Below are 24,032 nucleotides of genomic sequence, written 5' to 3' on the forward strand. Positions count from 1 at the left end.
ACATCCCCTCTTTGAAAATCCCCTACTTCTAAAATCCTTGTCTTCCTCATGTCCAATGCTGACCTTTTGAACCTTAGAGGTTGGCAGCCTTTCATGTACATGAATAAAGAAGCTTGTTTTAATTAATATGGTAAAGATGACTTGGGTCAGTGGTCTTTCTCTTCAGGTCTGTGAGATTATTATACCGTCTGAAAAGTCCCCAGAATTCCAAAGGTCACATAATCACAGAAACTATCTGCAGCTGTCACAAACCATGTCCCTGCTAGAGCACGAGGCAAATCAGGCAGCTGCTGTGGACAGGCTGAAGTAGCCTTGTATCTCACACCTGGGATTAAAACGAAAACACATTCCCATATTTCTGTGTTTTTCAAAGAAACTACAACTCTAAATTTGTCACTATACAGGTACATAGTTTAAAGATCACAGCCTTCTCAAAAGGAAAGTTATGATCTAAATTAAAGGGACAGTGTTAAAGGTTAGAAAAGTTACAAAGGAAAAAAAATAAAAAATGAATGAATGAATGAATGAATGAATGAATGAATGAATGAAAGAAAAGTTACAAAGTGGGGTTGGGGATTTAGCTCAGTGGTAGAGCGCTTGCCTAGCAAGTGCATGGCCCTGGGTTTGGTCCCCAGCTCCAAAAAAAAAAAAAGAAAAAAGAAAGAAAAAAAAAAGTTACAATGGGTCTAAGTAAATTTTGTACTAGCCACTTTGCTAGTCAAAGCTGAGTAACAAGTGTGAATACCTCAGAAATGCAGTGTCTCATACTGTGCCAAAGACCTACTGAACATGGATTTCTGTTTGATGCAGGCCACATTCTATGTCTTCCTTTTTCTCTTTCTTGGTGGTATTTTTGAGACAGTCTCACTGTGTGGCCCTGATTGGCCTGGATCTCACTATACAGATCAGATTGATCTTGAAATCACAGAAATCTGTCTGCCTCTGCCTCCAGAGTGTTGGGATTAAAGTGTGCGATGACATCTGGCTTCAAAATAACTTCCATAAAAATGTCCATAAGCTGTTCAAAAAGAAATCCACCAAGAATATATAGCTACAAAACTGTGCATAGTAGCAACTAGAAAATATGGCAGTGGTAATTATATTGGACAGTGGTGTCTAAAACTAGTATTACTGTTTGATTCAATGGCAACGTTGACAAGCAGGTGTAAAAGTGGATATAAGGTACAGAAGTTGCTAGTAGATCATCAAAAATTTAATGATTAGCAACAAACCATGGAAGCTGGACTTCAAAGCCAAAAACATGAAATAATGAAGTCTAGGAGCTAGTATGAGTTTAAAACACTGATGACAGATAATGGAATGATATAATGCTTGAATAAAAGGACAGAATAAACAGAATTACAGGAATCAGAAACAAAAGCATAACAAATAGGGTAAGACCCATCAAACCAAAAACCAACATAGTACCAATTACGACTTTCTTACATACAAAGGGGTAAGAAATAACTAAAAAATAGGTTAATTCATGAGGTTTCTCACATGCTAAAGCCTGAACTTTACTCAACAGACAGTAAAAAATCATTCCAAGCTTTTGAGCAAAAGAGTTTGCCATGATTTACAAAGATCACTGCTGAAGTACTGTGAAGATAAGGGATAGGGCTGAAGAAGAGAATCTGAAGTGAATTGTAACACATTAAAAACATAACTGAGCATGCTAAGAGGAGATGGAGGAACTACTATGAAGGTTGAGTTGAGAGAACACAGCAACTTCTAGATGTGCAACTACAGATGCTCATGCTAGAGACTGGAAATCATCAAGAGCCACAGACAGACGAAGCCTTAAAAAATAATGATGATGGTCTCATATAATCTAGGTTTACCTTAAACTGGCTACAGTTAAGGCTGAGCTTGAACTCCTGAACCTCCTGCCTACCTCCCAATTGCTAGGATCACAAATGTATACTGCTCTACTCAGCTGTAAACTTTTAAGAACAAATGAAACAAAACAAAACAGTCCACAAATAAGAAGCTCTAAATTGGGCCAAATGAATGGACGAATATGTATATTTACTATTTCAAGGTCAAGGGCTAACAGAAATTACAGTTCGAACATGAGGTGTTCACCACAGGCTCATGTATCATAGGCACATATATATGGGCAGTGCTACGGGAGGAGGCTGTAGATTTAAGGGTGGAGTGAAGGCTTCATTCTTTGTTCCTATCCATCTTGAAGAATTTCTTCTATACACACTCCCACACCATGATGGCTAGTGATGGCCTTACCAAGGCCAAGGACTATGGACAGAAATCTCTGAAACCATGACCATAAATAAATCCCTCCTCCCTTGTTTGTGAGACACATGGGCACAGCAATGAATGACTAACAAAGACGTTAAAATTATAGATGTGTACACACACACACACACACACACACACACGTACGCACGCATGCACGCACGCCCATAATCACAACAAATATATGATAAAACAAAAATGGTTAACAAGGAAGTGAGCATATTAAAATTTATTAACTATATAATCAGAAAAGTGGAGTTCCATCTATAAAATCAAAGGTTAGTGCTTTGAAAAGACATGAAACACACATACACGCACACATGAAGTCACAAGTGAATAATATTAATAATGAAGAGTCCTAGCAATAATTATAACTAGTAATATTCAGTAACGATAAAATCAATATTAGCGTCAACATTTAAGAGTTCCAACTGCTGGGAATGTAGCTCAGTGGTACAGTAATTGCTTGGCAGGCACACAGGCCTGGATCCAACGCCTAGTACTACTCCCAGTACCGCAGGAAAGGCCTCTTTAGAGGAGCTCTACTGGGTCAGTCATATTGCTTGGTAGATAAGGGCTCCTGTCAAGCCTGATGACCTGAGGACGTTTCCTGGAACAAACATGGTAGAAGGAGAAAACTGCCTGGCCCACGATTTCCTCTGACCTCCACCTACGCACAATGGCAGGTATCCATCCCCATACCAATAGATAAGTCAGTTTAATGAAAGAATTATTCTACATCCTTCACTTTGTCCTCATGCTTTGTAAGCGGGTATTCTCATTACACATACTTTTATAAGAATAAATTTGGAAATCAAGCAGTTAGACTGAGGATAGCTCAGTGGTCACGAGAACTTGCTGTTCGTCCAGAGGACCTGAGCTCAGTTCCCAGTACACTCTCTGGGTGGCTCACAACCACTTGTAATTCCAGTTCTAGGGGATCCAACACCATCTTCTGTCTTCTGTAAGCACACACACAGATAGATATTAAAATTAACTCAAGATGGTAGGGGATACATAAACAGACCAATAAATTGATGATAAAAGACAGGACACCAAGACAGGTGGAAGGGAAGTTAGGGAGAAGAACAATGGAGCTGATGGTCATGAAAGACTTTCATGTATGTTGCTTGCAGTTTTGTGGATCTTTAAAATTAAGGAAATGGGTTTCTGAATCACCTAGATTAGAAATTACTTTATTAACAGTTACAACTATAAAGTAGTACACAAATCATTCAAATGAAGGACAAAGTTATCACTAAAGGACACGTCACTGAAGAATATCAAATGACTAACTGCTGTGGTTAAGAGGAGTACAGGAGTGCAGGGTAGCACAGCTGTGAGACAGTGCAATCCTCTAGGCAGCCATCAGGTCAGTGAGGGTGTGCTTCTGGAAAGCACACGAAGCCCAGTCTTCTCTCTTACACGGTGCTTAGGTTAGCGATCTGCTTTGCCATGGACGTCTAGCATGATGTGCTGCATTGCTAGAGGTCCAAAGCAACAACAGAGTCACTTGAACCCAGAACTCTAAGCCAAAGTAACTCTTTCCCCTTTATAAGTTAATTACCTCAGAATCTCATGACACTAAGGGAAGCTGACTAACACAGACGAAACTGGATCTCAAGGCATTTCTCGAATAGTTGACCATTTATTTGTAACATGAAAATATATTAAAATTATTAATTTGTAAGGAAGGTGACTCAAGAAGCTGAACGGTTGACACAAAGTTCCGATGCTCCAAGGACATTAAAGGACCACAAGTGAAGATGCAGTGTACACGGTGCACACACAGACTATCTTCAGTGAGTAACCACTTCCTGTGACTTGATTCTCTTAATATTTTCCTTACCTCAGAGATGTGGCTAGATAAAACTGTAGTTCCAATTTCTCCAAACAGCTTTGACCTATGTTTCCATCTCATGAATTCCAAGACAGTATCAAAGCGATGCATATTTTCATAAATCTGCATTTAAAAAAAAGACTTATTTAAGAAAAAGCTTTTTTACTGTCAGAATAAAATGTGTAAAAGAGCACTGAAAGTTTTTCATAGGTGAAATTATTCATTTTCAAAGTAAAGTCAATGGAGGATTACTAGCCAAAGAAGAACATACATTTTTTGGGAAATGAGTCAGTGTAATCTTCTAGGTAATTAGTTATAAATGTCTATGTCAAGCTTAGGTTTTAATGAACAATACCAATTAAAAATAAACAACAACAAAAAAAAAACCACTGAAATGAACAATTTTCTTGTAATCTCACTTTTCCCCTCTCTTGTGAAATGGTGAAAATAGGCTATTGCTGTACCTTTATTTAACAATTTTACCAGATAACTGCAATGGATCAAATGATGAATAACATGCAAACTGTTGTTTATTACAACACTAGTTATTATAACACTGTTTTCACAGCTAAAAAAGGTTTGAGTTTTAGGCTAAATTTATTTTTTTTTTTAAGAGAAACACATTATCCACCTCCAATGTCCAAATATACCATAATTCAAAAATCTAAACTGTCTAATTTCCTGTTGTACTCTAATAGGTGACTAACAGAAAAGTAGTCTCAGAAAAAAATTTTAAAAAGCTCATCTTGGAGGTTGGAGAGATGGCTCACAATTAAGAACACTAGGTCTAGGGGCTGGGGATTTAGCTCAGTGGTAGAGCGCTTGCCTAGTAAGGGCAAGGTCCTGGGTTCGATCCTCAGCTCCGGAAAAAAAGGAAAAACAAAAAACAAACAAACAAACAAAAACACTGGGTCTAGAACCTGGGTTCAGTTTCTAGCATCCACATGGTGGTTCACAACCATCTGAAACTCAGTTCCAGGGGATCTGACCTCAAGTACAAGAATTCAAGTGATATACAGTCATACATGCAGGCAAAACACCCACTAAAATAAATAAATCTTTTTAAAAAGCACAAACAAACCTAATCTTAAAGCCTACTGAGAAAATTTTTCTATACCTCAGAAGTAAACAAAAGGCAAATGAAATAAAAAGATTTGCTTCACAGTACAGGGCTACAGATCGTTTTTTTACATACTAGAAATCCAAAAAAAAATGTAGGACAAAGGCCTCTATAAATATATACGAGTATAGATATAGGATTTACATTGGCAAAATAGTCCAAATCACTTAACTTACTAGGTCACTGTTAGCACTGTATATGTGTGTTCACAAGTTTTTGCCCCCCCCCCATTTTCATTTTTTAAAATAACTTTTTACTAAGAGTTTCACATGATGAATCTCCTCTTCCCCTCATATCCACCCTTACAAACCCCTCCCCAATAAAAAACACACAAACAGAACAGATAGAAAACATTTCGCCCTGCAAGCTATAGTGTGTCATAGTGTGTCCCACAATATACCCCTCTGTCCATACATCCTCACTTGCGTGTTCAAGTCTAACTTTGTGTTCGACTAGGGATCTTATACGAAGTCAAACACTGGGACTGGTAAGATGGCTCATCAAGTAAAGGTCCTACTGCCAAGCCTAGAAGCCAGAGTTCAATCCCCAGAACCCACAACAGAAAGAGAAAACCAACTCCTGCAAATTTCCCTCTGACCTTCACACTTGAACCATGACGCATGTCCATGAACACGAACAAAAACATACAAAAACGAATTGAATGTAACAACAACAAGACGAACACCAAACACATAATTTTTTTCACCAAAGATTTTAGGCTAAAATTTTCAAGCATGTTAATTTAAGATGGAGAAGCTTAAAGTAATTTTAAGTTTCCGCTTAGATGGATTTATGCTGTACCATATAAGACAAACCTTAATACAAGAATTACTAAGTAACGGGGTTGGGGATTTAGCTCAGTGGTAGAGCGCTTGCCTGGCAAACGCAAGGCCCTGGGTTCGGTCCCCAGCTCCGAAAAAAAGAAAAAAAAAAAACAAAAACAAAAACAAAAACTAATTACTAAGTAATATTTAGACACTTAGGGTCAATCACAATTGTACTATCATACTGGTGTCTATTCCTGGTGGTTTCTGTAGGGTTAATGGATTGCCCCTGGCTAAATTTTTGTGGTACTGGGAGTTGAATTCAGGACCTGGCAGATGCTTAGCAAATACTCTTATTACTACTACAGATATACCCAGCCCTAGACGTGGTTAAACTACCTTGATAACTTAAGATTTAAAACATTTACTTTTCGAGAGATCTTTTAAGAGGGAAAGAACAAGATACAAACTTGGAGACTATATTTACAAAGTACACAAGTAAAAAAGACTCATCAAGAATATATGAAGCCACATCAAAGCTCAACAACAGGGGTGGGAGTACAGTTCAGTGGTCGAGTGCTTGTAGAACCAACGTGGCTCTAGGTCCAATATCCAGCACTGAAAAAACAAACCAACTTCAACAGTGGAAAGAAAAAAAAATCAATAAGAAAATAGTTTTTTATAAGCGACAAAATTCTAAGACATCATATGATTGACAAATAGACATAGAAGACTATTAGTTACTGAGAAATACAAGTTAAGCTTGATAGAGATCTCACTACACACTATAGGAAAGACAGATTCAAACACGCTGGCCAAGATGTGAAGAAACGGATTTTCTCAAATACAGTGAGGAGCAAGTAAAGGAGCGCCCACTCTGGAAAGGAGTTTGGCAATTTTTTTTCATTTTAATTTATTTTACATATATGAATGTTTTGCTTACATGTATGTACATGAGCCTGATATACATAGAGGCTAGGAGAGAGTGCTGATGCCCTAGAACTGGAGTTACGGACAGTGGTGAGCTGCCGTGTCATGTGGGTACTCCAGGGACTTGAAATTTGGTCCTCTGCAAGAGCAACAAGTGCTCTTAAATGCTCCCCCCCCCCCCGTGCCACCTCCAGCTGTCTCTCCAGCTAAGCAATTTCTTTTAAAAACTAAATTTATACATCAGGCCACCAAGGTGCATTGCTATATTTCTAGCAATCAGAAAGCGTGGTAAGAGGATGATACGTTCCAGATCAGTCTAGACTATATAGGAAGATTCTGTCTCTCCCATCCATCCAATGCTTCCTGAAAACACCCTAAGTAACACCCAACCCACTAAATGTAATCCTAAACACTAACAAAGGTTCTCTGCTCCACCAAATTTCTCTAAATTTTCTTCCACGCAGGCCTGTTTGCCTTTACATAAAATCCAGTCTTAAATGAAACCAGCTTAGCAGGACCGTCGTCTACTACCACCTCATGTCTGATCCAGTCCCTTCTCCTCTCCATCCGTTCAAGTGATGCTGTATCACCCTGACTCTAGCCTGACTTCAGCAAAAATCCTGTTATGTACATTTAGCAAGAATATCTGCTTAGCCTGTGAGTTTCTCCCTAGTCATTTCCCACCCACCCTCACCCTGCTGACTTGCTCTAGATAACCATGTTATATCTGGAGATAAATTCAATCCCCCACCATACCTTAAAACAAGACTCTGAAGCAATGATGCTGCAGCAATGGCCCTCAAGAGTCTTCTTGGGGGATTAGAGGCGTAGTTCTGCAGTTAAGAGTGCTCATTATTTCCCCAGAAGACCAGAGTCTGGATTGCAAAGTGCACATCAGGGAGCTCACAATCGCCTCTAAGTCCAGTTCTGGGGGACCCTGTCCTCTCTTCCATCGTACATGGCCACTGAACACACACCATGTCTTTACACAGATGTAGAAAGGCAAATGTCTTGAGGAGGTCTCACTGTGCAGCTCTGGCTATCCTGAACTTACTGTAGTCCAAGTTCCACTTGCTCCTGCTTATTTAAATGCTGGGCTTAAAGGTGTACACTACTACACCCAGCGTTTTTTTTTTTCTTCTTAAATTACAAAGAAAACTTTCAAGGGAACCCCAGTGCTGCAATGGCTTTCCCTTCCTAGTGGAATAAGGAGTCCTTTTAGCACCAGACTAAAGAACCCAGCAGCAGCTCCTGTGCCAGCTTTGCGTCCTTGGCCCTCAGTACGGACAGCTCCTGTGTCTCTGCTCTCCCTCCTCTGATGAGTGCCCGCTGCTCTAGGGGAAAGCTGCAGCAGAGCCAGTCCACAAAAGCCACCTCTCTGCTCAATTTATCCTAAAACCTTAATTCTTCCATATAAATTAACATACTTGATAATCATCTTTCCTTTCCAATTAAACAGAATCAGTAAAAAAATACATATTATCCTCTTTTTCTGTAAAGAGTTTAAGAAATTATCAAAGGTATTTATTATTAGCTAAGATGTAAAAGTACCATCAAACAAGATTCTTTGAACATAGCTACACAAGACAGTGAAATTTCTACTATCAAACATCATTAGAGAGTAATTCTAGACTCCTAAGTGCAACATCTGCTGTTGGACCTTCCTGATCATAAAAAAACTTGTAATTAATATTGTAATTAAATTTGTGAAAAATACCAATACTGAAAATACCAAGAGTCTTGCTACAATAAAATGAGGTCACCAGGAATGAGTTCTAAAGCCCCAAGAGTGCTGCCACTGCTTCCTTGCTTCTGTATTTGTTCCAGCTTGTATCTTTATTTTCTCTCTCCTTTGCTAGGAACTTTTTTTTTTTCATGTCAAGCCAGGAGAGGAAGAGAGAGAGAGAGAGAGAGAGAGAGAGAGAGAGAGAGAGAGAGAGAGGGGAAGAGCGGAAGGGTGAGAGAGAGGAAGAAGAGTGAGAGGAACTTTTTTGTTTTTCTTTTACACCATTCATGATAGCCAGAAAACTACTTTAATATATCAGTTATTCCAGCTCTATAAAAGATAAAAAAAGACCATAGTGATGGCTTGGGATTTAAGATGTAAGAACAGAATAAATTTTCTATTATATAGTTGTAAGCTGCCATAGTTGATGGAGAGAATGATGATGACAAAGACCACTTCAAGAAAGGAAAGAAGACATATCAAGATAAGTCAGACCAAGGGAAAAAAAAAAAAACCAAAAAAAAAAAAAAAACAAAGACAGCTCAAAGCCTGTTCAGTACCACAAACTAGGTATGTTAAAACTCATAAGCACACAGACCAGGACTCATCCTGACTGTCCACCCTTTCACAGGCCTGCTTCTCTCGAACTCTATTCCACTTGGTTCAATCTAGAACTGTTCAAAATTAAACTCTACCATTCCTCAGTAAAGTATACATACTCAGTGCCACTAAATTTTAGCTCTATAACCTGAAGACACATACAATTAAATTCACAGCAGCATTCCTTAATAGCAATAAAATCTAATGTATACCAACAATAAAATAAGTAATAGTATATTCATAAAATGGAACTATCATAGTGTAAACAAAATCCTGATACTATGTCAATATGAACAAAACCTGAAATTTGTAACTGTAACACTTCTGAAGGAGGAGGAGGAGGAGGAGGAAATAATCTTCTCCTTTAAAGAGCTAACAAAAAAATCTGAGAAAATATGTACTTACTAGCTATAAGATAATTATATACAGAAGTTTAGTAAACAATGTTGTTATAACAGAAGTTATTAAAATCAAACCAATAAATCTACACAAAGTCTCAAGGAGCTTTCTTTAACCGGCAAATTTTAAATTTTAGAAACTTGTTTTTTCTTTTTTTTTCTTTTTTCTTTTTTTCGGAGCTGGGGACCGAACCCCAGGGCCTTGTGCTTTCTAGGCAAGCGCTCTACCACTGAGCTAAATCCCCAACCCCTTGTTTTTTCTTTTAAAGATTTTTTTTTAAAAATGATGTATCTGAGTGATGTGTCTCCATGCACAGGCTTTTGTACCTGTAGAAGCCAGAAGTGGGCACTGGATCCACTGCATCTGGAGTTATGGATGGTTATGAATAGTCATGTAGATGTTGGGAATCAAACCAGGGTCATCTTGAAGAGTAGAGAGTATCCTTAACCACAGAGCCATATCTTCAATCCCAAACTGCTCTTAGAAATTGAATGAAAATTTAAATTGCTCTTAGAAGATTAAAGATTATGCCTATGTTTCTGTTGTATAGCTATGTCTTCCTAATTAGAATATGGATCTTGCAGAGAGGAGGGAAACTCATAAGACTTGGAAGTTTACAAAACCTACAAGACTTACAAAGCTCCTCGCCAAAAGTTTTGTAATAAGCAGTAAGAAACTGTTGGCAGAGAGCTGCAGTGACGTAGCTCTTCTGTTAAGTCTTGGCCATGTTCCTAAGGAACCCCAGTAAGCTCACTGGTTCACCAAGCTACACTTGGGTGGCACTGTTTCTGTCATTTGTTGCATGTTCCCTATCTGAAATGAAGTAACATTCTATTCACCTTTGTGGGGGTGGGGGGATCACACAACTATGTGTAACAAGCAATCTAGAGACATTGGAGAGGGGGGTCAGTTTGCTTGGTCTACACTTAACTTACAAAAAGATTTTACTTGATATTGAGGAATAAAATGTAACTATGTCAATCCATTATTAAGACCTACCTTCCCCCTATTCTCACCGTTGGGTTTTTTCCAAACAGGACCTCATTTAACCCTGAACTTTTAAGTGAAGTTGCCCAGGCTAAACTTAAACTCATTATCCCTCAACTCATACTCTAAAATGCCAGGATTACAGATGTGTGTCACCAAGCCAAGTGCAGTTCTCTCTGTATGTTCTATTTCTAAATGCCCTAGAGAACAGAAGAATACTTTCAAACTTCCTTCTCATAATAGACTTATTTTCTAATGATGCATAACTAATTTTTTTAAGATGGGTGGTGATGGAACACGCCTTTAGTTCCATCGCTAGGAAGGCAGAGGCAGAACCATCTCTTATGTTCAAGGTCAGCCTGGTCTACAGAGAAAGTTCCAGGACAGACAAAGGTACACAGAGAAACCCTGTCTTAAAAATCTCCAAAACATAAAAATAAAAATACTGCAGAAAATAAAGCTACTTTCTGTTAACTAACCCTTATAAAACCCATCTCTTATATAGGAAGATGTAAACTAATTACTTCCGATAAGAGGGGAAAAAACAGTCTAGAGACTTCTTCAGAAGGCTACATGTCAACAGAGGAGTAAATGCTTGGGAAAGAAAGTGTTAGATACGAAGCCTACATTTAAATTCTCGTCTCTATGTAACAAGGGGCAAGTAGTTAACTGCTGTACTGTGCCAGCTTTCAAACAGTGAGTCACATGCCTGTATACAGGGTGAGCAGCAACTAGGGCAGTCAAAGCCATTTCATGAGGAAGCAACAAGCCTTGGGAGAGTTTCAGACAGATAATTAGAAGCAACTATCCCAACATAATACACATAATCCAACTGCCTGCCAGGGAACTATTGATCTTGCAAAAACCACACCATATTCTCTGGGGCTAAATTTGGAAGGATCACTTTGCTTGAATTTCATAAAATAACTACTATCAACCAGAAAATGAGACAATAAGAGAAAACTTAAAAACATGTATCAATTATTAATTCTACGGTACTTCTATAGGTACTGTAGAATATTTTAACTATTTCAGACAGTTTCCTGCCACAAGCTACATTAAGTAAACATGACTCATCAAGCTATAAGAAGAAAGTGAGGTGGGTTCAAATGAACATCAAGAAGACAAGGATGCCCTATGATGATGGGTTTTAGCTCCGCTCAGGGTTCAGATTCTAGGCTAGTGGAGAACAACCATCAATGTGTCTCTGGCACAGGTAAAAAGCACAACAGCAGGGCTAGAAAGGTGGCTCAGAGATTGAGTCCTTGCGGTTCTTCCAGAACCAGAGCTCTATTCCTAGTACCCACATCAGCTGTTCATAACTGCCTGGAAGTCCAACTCCTGGGAATATGACACTCTCTCTGGCCTTTGTGGGTACCTGCACACCTTAAAAACAAACAAAACCCACATGTACTCAGAGGCCCACGCCCACAGCAGACATCACCGCCCACTGAAGTATCCTTCAAACAGCATTAAAGACCTAACTGTCGCAACCCATCTCCATACAGAACCACCAAACAGCCAAGGTTCCAGAACACCTGAGGTGCACGTACAATTCTTTTGGGAAGCAGAGTAGTGATGGATACAAGAAACAGAGTGTGGACTCTACAGTCAGAATGAGAACCAAGGTTAAAATCCTGCCCCTGTTGTTAACATGCTGCAACCCTTTGACCTTGAACTACTTGCTCTGTAAAACTAGAACAGTAAGTGAGAGGTAAGGATCAAAGGAGTTAGAAAAGTAACCATTCTTAAAATATTAGCAGTCATAGAGCAAGCACTTCTAAATACAATCAACTACTAGCATTCCCAGCATACATCCAAGCAATAACAGAAACACCACTCAGGAATCAGAAGCAGTGCCCAATCAAACACGTGCTGGCTGGCTTACGAACAAAAGCATGGCACCGTGGTAGTGGCACACATCTTTAATCCCAGAACTTAGACGGTAGAGAACTCTGTGAGTTGAAGGCCAGCCTGGTCTACAAAGTGAATTCTCGGTCAGTCAAGGGTACACAGAGAACGCCTGTCTGGGAAAAAGAAACAAGAACAATGGCCTGGCAACAATGAGATATATTGAGCCCCATTTATTGAACACTGTTCCAGTTCTATGTGTTAAGTTCTACAGACTCACTGTCATGTTCAGTCCCTTAAATAACCTATTAGAGGAGCATCCCTATTGATTCTATACTACAGACAACCTCATGAGCTATCAGAGAAACGAGATGGAGACTCCACACCAATCGATGGCAGCATTTAAGAAGACAACAAATGCTGGTAAGGACTTGGATAAAAGGGAACCCTCATAGACTGTCAGTGGGAAAGTAAACTGGTCCCAAAATGGAAGCAGTGTGGTAGTCCCTCAAAACCCTAAAAAGTAGATCTACTGTGCAACCCTGCTACGTCACTCCGGTATATTTATTTACTCAGAGGACTCCAACATTTCCCAGAGATGCCTGCAGCATTGTTCACTGTAACACTATTTATCATAGCTAAGTTATTGAACCAATGTAGGCAACGGCCACAGGAAAATGGGTAAAAAATATGTGGCACATAAGTCACCATCGAATTTTTTTTAGAATGAGCTCTTTGAAGGAAAATGGGTGCAAACATGGAAAATCATTATTAAGTGAATTAAATCTGTCTCACAAACTATGTATTTTGTGTTTTATCATTCTGTAGTTCCTAAATTTTATAGATATATAAAACCTATAGACACATAAAGTGTATGTACATGATATATTCAAACATGTAGAGGAAAGTTGTCTCGGAGCACAAGGAGAAGTAATAGGAAGGCTAAGAAGGGCACAGATGAAGGTAGAAAACATATACATGGTATACAATACATACTTGTATGAAAATGTCCCCATTAACACTTTTCATGGACAAGGAATATACACAATGAAAATTTAAAAATCAGGGAGAGGGGCTAGAGTTGGCTCAATGGGTAAGAAAGCTTGTTGCTCTTAGAGGTCCTGGGCTTGGTGCCCAGAACCCACAGGGCAACTCATTACTGCCTGGGCCTCCAGTTCCAGGGGATCCAATACCCTATTCTGAACTCAAGGTACACATAAAGTTGCTTGCACACATACAAATAAAACAAACCTTTTTTAAAAAATTAAAGGAAATTTTTTAAGCAGGAGAGAGAAGAAAAGGATTTAGAAGGAAGAAAAGATCTTGGAAGTAAAGTGGAAAGAAATAAAACTGACAATAATTTGGTACCCTGTTAAAGTAAGAAGTGAAGTCATCTTCCAAAATCAAAAGAATAGGAATGATGTGTAGAGTAAGGAGCAAGGAGCAGTGGGGAAGTTGCTGGAGTACTTTTTACCAGAGATGGCAGAGCCATCCGTCTAATCACATGGTTAGCAATTACAGAAACAATCCACACCAGACAAAAACAACATATTGGAAGAAAGCAGCTGCGAATTGTTTTTTTTTCTCACAGTTGGTATACACACAGATTATACTACTCCTAAAACTAGAAAATCCAGATCTCAAGATGTAGCTCAGGAATAGAATGCTTGTCTAGCATACAGAGGCCCTAGGTTTGGTCTCCTGCACTAAAAAGAAACAAACAAAAGGTGACTAGAGAATACAGGTCTGTCTGGGGACTGTACAGTAAGGTACTAAACCTTACTGGCCATCTCAAGGACAACAAGCACAACAGCCTTTCTAATTATTCTGACATTTACAAGATGAGCTACATGGTCAAAGAAGGCACCAGGGTTCAAACAATGTTTACTACTGTAGTAGTTTTCTAGGAAACCTCAGTCAGCAAACATCTTTAACTTTCTGTAACTGAAAGGCTTCCTAACATAGGCAAGTTATTATGAAGCATGGTGTTTTGAAAACACATAGAGAAATCTTTAGAAATGGAAGTAGGTTGGGGCTAGAGACAGCACCAAGCGTAGTGCTTGCTATGCCTGAATCTGAATTCTCACATAATGCCTGAACACAGCAGCTGTATATATAATCACAGCACTCTAATGAAGAAGACATAAGAGGCAGAAACAGAACAATCCCTGGAAGCTACATCAGCTAGCCTGGTGTATGCAACAGTAAATGAGAGACTTGGTCTCAAACAAGGTAGAAAGTGAGAACTGACAACCTATACACAATGACAGGGAGGGAGGGGGGAGGGGAGGGGGAGGGAGGGAGGGAGGGACAGAGGGAGGGGGAGGAAGGGAGGGGGGAGGGGAGGGGGAGGGAGGCTTTTAAAAATTAAGCAGTTATCAAGTTTTTCATTCTATGTGTGAGATCAGTGGCAGAAATAGAAGGGCAGGATAGAAATTGGTGCTCAATATGTGGCTAGCCTTACACAATTTATACATTCGTTTGCCCAATGTTTGGTAATACACAGTCGCATTTAATTTTCTCAAAATGATTCCATGTTATTCAGCACATTCAAGTGCTGTCTTCCAGGACCTAACAACCTCCACCAAAAAACCCATCTTCTTGAAAAACGTATTCTACTTTATTACTGTCTGAGTTAGGGTTTGTATTGCTGCAACAAAATACCATAAGCAATAAGCGAGTTTGGGAAGACGGGGTTTATTTGGCTTACACTTCCATACTGCTGTTTATCAAAGGAAGTCAGGACAGAAACTCAAACAGGGCAGGAACCTGGTGGCAGGAGCTGATGCAGAGGTCATGCACAGGTGCTGCTAACTGGCTTGCTCCTCATGACTTGCTCAGCTTGCTATCTTAAGAACCCTGAATGGCCAGTCCAGGGATGTCACCACCCACAGTGGGCTGGGCCTACTGATCACTATTTAAGAAAATGCCAGGGTTGGGGATTTAGCTCAGTGGTAGAGCGCTTGCCTAGCAAGCGCAAGGCCCTGGGTTCGGTCCTCAGCTCCGAAAAAAAGAAAAGAAAAGAAAAAAAAAAAAGAAAAAGAAAATGCCAGCTGGAGAGGTTCTCTTCTTAGATAGCTCTAGCTTTTATCAAAAGACTAGCTAGCACAATTCCCTGGTTATATTTCAATATGGTTAAGTAGTTTTTTAATGGAATTTGACTAAAGAGATAGCAGATACAGGATTTAAGTTTAAGTAAGTTAGTTCTCAAGTACATAGTCTGACTCAAACTCTTTCCTACCATGTATACTGCTGCTCAACAGACAGGAGCGGGTGGGGGAAGACAGGACATGAACGGTAATGCTCTAAACCAACTATTTGGTCACTTTGTATACACTACTGTCCTCACTTGGAGAACTCCTCTAATGCTTCACCTTTTGTACATTTTGCACATTACACAACAAACAAATAACTCAACTGAAAGAAATCTAAAGACGGGGCAGGGGAAGGCTTGCCAGTTACTCTACTCAGGATTTTAAACCAGAGTCCATGAGTGATATTTGTACATACTTTGTATGTATTTGGTCTTCATTTGGCTTTGATATTTAAGGTAATGTTATCCAAACATGTTCAACAAGGACTGGTGGTGTCGGTCTTTGATTGGTAGAAGCTCAGCAGTAAAGACATTAGGTCCAGGGTTACTCTGTGAGGAGACTTGATTCCTCATTCACTCTCCCCTTCATAGATCAACTCCGATTCTGGTTTTCCCATGATTCCCTCTTGTTAGCTTTTATGTTTCTAGGATCAATCCTTTTCTTACAAATAACATAGCCAATGTGTGGGTGTACAATTGTTTATAGTACTTTTTACTTTTTTAACTGTGTTCATAACAGATATTATTCGACATGGCTAAAATGCAGAAGCAACCCAAGTACTCACCAATGACTAATCAAAAAAATAAAAAAAATACTGTTCTATTCTGTCTAACAATGTTCTAGTCAATGCCTAGCTGCATATGTAAAAGTGGCCCTACAAAGAACTGAAAACTTCCTACTGTGTAGTGATAGCCTTTGACTTTTACAACAGATCTAGTGCAATGTACCATTCATGTGTTTGTGACACTACGGGGGGAAAAAAACGATTAAACTGCCAATTATATAAAAAAAAAATAATATAATTATATATAGTAAGTAATATCTGATAATAAACCACTGCAACTTGTTTACATATTAATTATACTATACTACAGATCATTATTTTAGAATGTAAGGATTCTACATATATGCACTGCTTTGGTTTGTTGGTTTTTTGTTTTTGTTTTTAAAGTTTAGAGAGAGCTCAAAAGTTACAAGCACTTGCTTATCTTACAGAGAATCCAAATTTAATTCCCATGTTAGGATCACTCCAAGTTTGAGGCCAGAGAACACACACAGACACACACACACACACTCACACAGGAGGAGGGGGAGGGAGAGAAGGAGAGGGAGAAACTAGCGCACCATCCCTAGATTGTTCTTTTTTACTTATGTACTTATTGAGAAAGGAGCAGATACGTCATGGCATACAAGTGGATGCAAGGGGGTAACTCTCAGGAGTACGTTCTCTCCTATTTCATGGGTCCTAGAAATGAAACGCAGATTGGGTCTAATTAGGATTAGCAGCTCAAGTGCCCTAACCCACTGAGAGATCTCACTGTCATTCCTAAATTCTTTATCTACTGAAATGAAATCTTATGTGTAATATATGATTATATACAGCAATCTAGACTCATCTGTCACAAACAATCCATGACTTCTGAGAAGCAACGGGTTTTATATGAACTGTAACACATGAATGTACCAGTTCCCCATTTGTCTACCAAAGACCACAGACCCTGTGCCCAGTTTGAAGCAATTATGAGTAGAGGTGCTATGCAGACCCACACACAGGTGCTGGGGCAAATGTAAGCTGTTATTTCACAAGTACAAACATCAACAAACGTGAACACTAAGTAGTATTTTATCAAAGAATTTTTGAACATTCAACTATTTTTAAAGGAATAAAAACTGCCAGAAAAAAATGTAATTTTACTTCACTTAACCACCTTAAGTCTTCCCTAAAGATGTAAAGAAATGTTTACTTCAAAACTAATGATGTATATGCTGAGGTATTTAATGTTAGCAACTTAATTTGCAATACATAAAAAACTGAGCTGAAGTCAGAGTGGGTAGCATGTACCCAGAATCCCAGCTAATCTTGAAGACCCAAGCAAGAACATTTGCACCAAGGACGTCAAGAGCAGCATAGATAGGTAACCTAACTCCATCCCCTGAAGAAAACAAATCAGATGAAGTCATCAGAATAGCAGGTGAGCAGATATGTGATAGATGGATAGGTGTTAATGATAAAACTGTTTGAACTGGTTTGGGTGTCTGAAAGTTTCTGTCAGCATGCCACAGTGAAGTACAGTACAGTTTTGTATGGTAACATGCAACCCCAGATACCACTAAAGGCATGACAAATCTCAATGCAGTCAGTAAATACTTCTGGAAGTAATTCCTGCCTTCCAAACCAGGAACTACCTTAATAAAAGACACATGTGAAGAGAATGCCTTAAAATTCCTATTATAAAATCTGAGTGCTACAAATTACAGAATAATTACCTAATTTAAAAACATCTATTGTACTTAAATTTACAATCCAAAAAGAAAATACCAACTTTGAGTTTCTAGTCCAGCATGCAATTTGCTTGGAAATCACCACTCAGACTTAACAATTAAAAAGCTGACCAAGGGGTTGGGGATTTAGCTCAGTGGTAGAGCGCTTACCTAGGAAGCGCAAGGCCCTGGGTTTGGTCCCCAGCTCCGAAAAAAAGAACCAAAAAAAAAAAAAAAAAAAAAAAAAAAGCTGACCAAGCTGAAAGTCAACAACTGTCTTAAGATCTATCAGAACAGTCCTGTTGCAGGGTAAACCACCGTCCCCCAAATTAGAGACAGACATGTAGAGGATCACAATTTACTAGAGCAGAAGCCCATGAACACAATTCCCCAGCAACCAGTGCCAGGACAGGGAGCGAACCTGAAGTGCTGTCAGCAAAGCACCTGCAGGGCTGGAGAGGAAGCTGGCCCAGTCAGGTGAGGCTCACAAGGTAGGAAGAAGGAGGTGGGAAGTGAACGACATGCTACACCTTTTCTTTCCGGGTGTGAGGAAATAGCAGGATCTCTTATATAGGTTGCCCCTGAAATCATGGCAACATTCCTTTCTCCGTGTAGTTTTATAGCACAGCACCTCACAGGAACGTTCTTTCCTCCTTAATAAGGCCTACCCTCAAGGCAAATTATTACCAGAGGCAAACCCACGAGGACTTTATCAGGTCGCAAACATTCTGGAAAAGAGAAATAGAAATAGCTAACTCTAGATCGCTCGATCCTTGCAGGAGAAGGGTACTAGCTTAACACACCCCATTTAAGGAGCAGAGAAGAACCCAACTACACCTAGCCTACACCAGGACATAAATAATTTCAATTACAGAAAACACTAAAAACCCTTTAAAAGATTTATGGGGAAATGCTCCTTGCTATAGAAAAAAACAGAATTACATTCAATACCTTCTCAAAACCTAGAGAAACATAAAAATGGTGTGTGTGTGTGTGTGTGTGTGTGTGTGTGTGTGTGTGTGTGCGTGCGTGTGTGTAGAAGCACATCTCCATCCTGAGACATGGCCCTTCACAGACAGGAACCAGGGACAGGACTCAGTAGGTAAAGCACTTGTCTCCAAGGTAGACAGGCTGAGTTTAATTCCCAGGTCCACATGCTAGAAGGGAAGGAATCTTTCCCATGGAAACGCATATACACTATATGTAATTGAATTCTTTTTCAGTGAGAAAGAAAACCTTTCTCAAACATTTGAGGAAATATTACATGAAGCACTGCTTTCATGCTTGTCAACTCATTCTAGCATCTTCCAGCAGATCTGGAAGACTATTAAAAAATACGGAATTCAAAAAAATAAAAATAAAAACAGAATTCAACCAAATAATGGATTTGATAAGCTATCTCCCCACCCCCACCCCAGACAGGGTCTCTCTGTGTAGTCCTGGCTGTCCTGGAACTCATTCTGTAGACCAGGCTGGCCTCAAACTCATAGATCTATTGCCTGTGCCTCGAGTACTGGGATTAAAGGCATATACCACCAACAGTCAGCTACTTTTCAAAATGTTTTCAGCTTTCATAAATTAAAGTAAAATGTGAGGTATATGGAACAAGCCCAACATTACAACACAGATTTTATACAAGGCAGCCCTCATTTAATGTGTCCCTCAGCTATCACCTAGACCAAAAAAAAAAAAAAAAAAAAAAAAAAAACTAGACTAAAAGATGTAGAAGGTAATATGTCATAGAAACTCCAAGTTTGAAGCAGAGGAATCAGCTATGCTAAAAAGCTGAAGAAGAGACAATCTGACGCCCCTGTGGCCATCAATAGCACAGATTACCCCAAGGGACAGACACTCACTGTGCTTAACAGGTAGCAACAGAGTCAGAGCAGAGGGGCAGCTAAGGGAAGGCAAGGGGAAAGGATGTATCAGTGATGAACACACCTCAAGCATCTGTTACTACGATCCAGGAACTTGCTGTCATGAACTGTTTGTTTTCCTTACAGACACTGCTGCAGAAGAATGGATCAGTGTGTTTGTTCTCAACCTGTGGGTTGCAACCCCATGGAGATTTACCAACCCATTCAAGGAGTTTGCATTATCAGGTATCCTGCATATCAGATATTTACATTACAATTCATAACAGTATCAAAATTAGTTATGAAGTTATTTTCATTTTATTATCTTATGTGCCTGGGCATTTTGGCCTCATGTATGTCTGGATCCCCTATACAACTGGCATTAGAGACGGTTGTGGGTGCTCGGAATCAAGCCTGGTTCCTCTGGAAGAGCAGCGAGTACTCTTAATGGCTGAACCATCTCTCCAACTCTGACTTTCCTTAGTATGAATTAAGGTTTAAAGGTAGGACTTTCCAGGACTAGAGATGGTTCAACTGCTAAGAGCAGTGGCTGCTCTTCCAGAGGCCCCAGATCTGACCCTAGCACCCACATGACGGTTCACGACTTTCTGTAACTCCAGTCCAGAGGGTCTAACACCCTCCTCTGGCTTCCACAGGGACCCGGAACACACATGGTGCACAGACATACATGTAAACAAAACCCATATAAATGAAATAAAAATAAATGTCTTAAAAAGAGGAGAGGACTCCTGATATATCCATAGAAATTTTTATTCTAGTCTGATTTTCATTTTTTATTTTTTGTAATGCGGGGATCAAGCCTTGAACATGTTTGGCCTACCACTGACCTATACCCCCACCCCCAGCAATGCTATTTTGACAAAAAAAAAGTGTGTGTGTGTGTGTGTGTGTGTGTGTGTGTGTGCGCGCGCGCGCGCATATGTATGTATGTATGTATGTATGTATGTATGTATGTATGTATGTTTTCTTGTTTCTCCTAAAACACAAAGGCCCTATTTTAATTGGGCCATAAGCATTTAACTTTCTCCCTTAGCTTCACTGTATGAAAAATTTTATGACTAAAGGCACTTAGTGCTCCATGAGGGTTCAGAAGGCAACTAGGAGTTCTAGACTGCTCTTTGTTTCCATGAATGGCTGCATTAAGGAAGAATACCACTGAATACCTATCTTACATTTTTTGAAGGAACTAGAAATCTACATTTTCTTTCTGTGAAGTTTCTCAAAATTTAATTGATGACAAAAACAATTAAGCTGGGAAGCATTTGCGTGGCAGATTCAGGCAGATCTCCAAGTTTGAGGCTAGCCTGAAAAGAAAAAAAAATAGTGACAATTTTGTGGAGTTTTGAGTTCTTTTAAAAACACAGAAATATAAGACTATGTTTTTGTTTTAATCCCAGGTGTGGGATATGGGGCTGCTTCGTATGCAATAACTGACCATGATTGGTCTCATGCTCTAGCAGGGTCCTAACTTTGCCAGTGCACAGACAGTTTCTACAGTTGTGTGACGTTCGGAATTCTGGGGGCTTTGCAGAGGGTATGAAAATGCTAGGGCCCAAAGAGCTTGAATGTTGTTGACTGATGTTGCTCGCAGTTTGATGAATAGTCGTGTGCAAAGAAGAAACAAGAAATTAGATATTAATGAAGATACTAATGAAGATTAAACTTGCCCCAAGGAACTCAATGGCCCTAATCAGCAGGAAGTAGTTTAATGGCCCCTGACTTTATTCAGGGATCTCTTTCCTTTGCTCTCTACTCTTTTTTCTCTCTTTTGTCCTGTTAGAAAGTTGAAAGGGTGGAAAAGAAGTAGAGAAGAGAAGAAGAAAAAAGAAAAAAGGAAGCAAAGACAGGCTACGACCCTCCACACATACACACAATTAAAACAACTGGGCATGATGGCGCACTGGGAGACAGAAGCAGTCAAACACCTGCAAGTTTAAGGCCAGCCAGAGCTACCTTGTAAGACTGTCTCAAAAACAGATGAAGAGGAATGTGCACACGAGAAAGGGAGAGACAGCAAGATATTATATGCTGGTCAGGCAAATCTAACTGATTGCAACCAAATGCAACCTCTAGGTTGCAGAATTGTAGGTCGGCAATTTGGGGAGGTCCGTGGGGGTGTGGATAACTTCCTTCCAGACAGAGATATTATTCAAATTACACACATTTCAGAAACTCAATGCAATGCTAAAAGGTCTATTTCCAAACTGCCATAAAAATTGTACCTTTTCTGGGCTGGAGAGATGGCTCAGTGGTTAAGAGCACCGACAGCTCTTCCAGAGGTCCTGAGTTCAATTCCCAGCAACCACATGGTGGCTCACAACCATCTGGAATGGGATCTGATGCCCCCTTCTGGTGTGTCTGAAGACAGCTACAGTGTGCTGATATAAATAAATAAATCTTTGAAAAAAATTTTTACCTTTTCTTAAGTTATAGACCTCATCTATATTTTCTTATTGGTCTTACATGAATAAGAAATCTGCTTTTAAATTCACAATTACTCTTGAGTAAAGAATTGTTATGCACCTAGAGATGTATGCCACTTACACTCACAAAGCATCAACAACAACGAAGACGACGCCACCACAGCAAGCACTTTCACTTTACACTTCACTGAAGCACGACGTGTCCTGTGGTCCACTCATCTCATGTACAGATGACCTTCAAAGCTCAGTTTTCTACCCAGCAGAAACCGTGCTTAGACCTGCCTTTGACAGGTGTCATCAAAAAGAATAAGCACAATCATCTTAAATCAAAATATTGAAAACACAAAGCAATAGTCTTTGAAACTGGTAGGTGGGTGGGGAACACAACTAAAACCTTAACTTTAATTCATTCAATACTCTCTGCTTTTATCGTTCTTCTCTAATCTAATCTTAATTTAGTCAGTTACTGACTCAAGTAAAATTGAAGTCAGTTCTTATTTTTGGTCATTAAATTCCTCTCCCAGGCTTCTTGAAAACTTTGGAAAAAACAAAGCTTTTAAAATTATTGTTGTTGCTGTTTTTCAAGACAGGGTTTCTTTGTGTAGCCCTGGCCATCCTGGAACTCTACATTGTAGACCACATTGGCCTGGCACTCAGAGATCCACCTGCCTCTGTCTTCCAAGTGCTGGAAGTGTCACCCAGCTAAATTACTATTAATATAATTAAAGAGGACGAGAAAGAAAAAAGAAAGGAAGACAGGAGGGAATAATGACATTGCCACAAAGAAGTCACTGAACACATGTGTCAGGCTTCTAACCAAGACCAAGAGGAAGACTTCCCACTCACCTGAGGTTTACAATGCTGAAAAAAAGTGTAACTGATCTCAAAAAAAAAAAAAAAAAAAGATATACAAGCTGTAACTTAATTCCAATTGATAAGAACTGGGTAAGATAAATCTCACAAAGGGGATTTAAAACATGGTGCTCAAGAATAATACACAACTTGGAAAAAGAAAATAAAAAAAGAATTCTCAAATTCCAACAGACCATTTCTCTTGGCTCTTCCAAAAACCATCTTTAAAAGAAAGCCTAAACAAAAATGAGTTACCTAGTCACCCCATACTTATTAATAAATACCGTTTAATAAGTATGCAGTATGTGCAAGATAAGCCAAAGAGAAAAGGATGTGTATCTGAACATCCTCAACAGTGTAGCTGCCTCTTACTTTCCTCAGATGTATGCTAACACCAGTGTGGCCATATAATTTTTAAAACTCACAATGATACAGTGAGTATATAAACAGTAACTAGTTCATTATTTAAAATCCAATTAGAAATGCAGGATAAATAACAAGAAAAAAGCAGTACACAAAGGCATTGTAACCTCCACAGAAGAAGCACAGTTTTTCAAGACAGTTTCTCTGTAACAGAGAACAAATTCTTTTTTTTTTTTTAAAGATTTATTTATTATATGTAAGTACACTGTAGTGGTCTTCAGACACACCAGAAGAGGGCACCAGGTCTCACTACAGATGGTTGTGAGCCACCATGTGGTTGCTGGGAATTGAACTCAGGACCTCTGGAAGAGCAGTCAGTGGTCTTAACCGCTGAGCCATCTCTCCAGCCCCAGATTATTTTCTTAATGGATGCAGTGTTTAGTTGGAGATGTAATCACTTTATAAGTA

At 39.3% G+C, this 24,032-nt stretch overlaps 1 protein-coding gene across 6 annotated transcripts in view; it reads right to left on the bottom strand.

The window, feature by feature from the left end:
* The window catches only part of Bmpr1a (bone morphogenetic protein receptor type 1A), a 95,579-nt gene that overhangs the window by 41,906 nt on the left and 29,641 nt on the right, over positions 1–24,032 (bottom strand). For 5 of the 6 annotated variants that reach the window (XM_087589202.1, XM_087589200.1, XM_087589201.1 and 2 more), the window contains exon 2: positions 4,106–4,219. The gene's annotated coding sequence lies outside the window, so the exon portion shown is untranslated. 6 annotated transcript variants of the gene reach the window in all.

This window comes from Rattus norvegicus, chromosome 16 (genome assembly GCF_021556685.1).
Source record: "Rattus norvegicus strain SHRSP/BbbUtx chromosome 16, alternate assembly SHRSP_T2T, whole genome shotgun sequence".
In the NCBI taxonomy this organism is placed as follows: domain Eukaryota; kingdom Metazoa; phylum Chordata; class Mammalia; order Rodentia; family Muridae; genus Rattus; species Rattus norvegicus.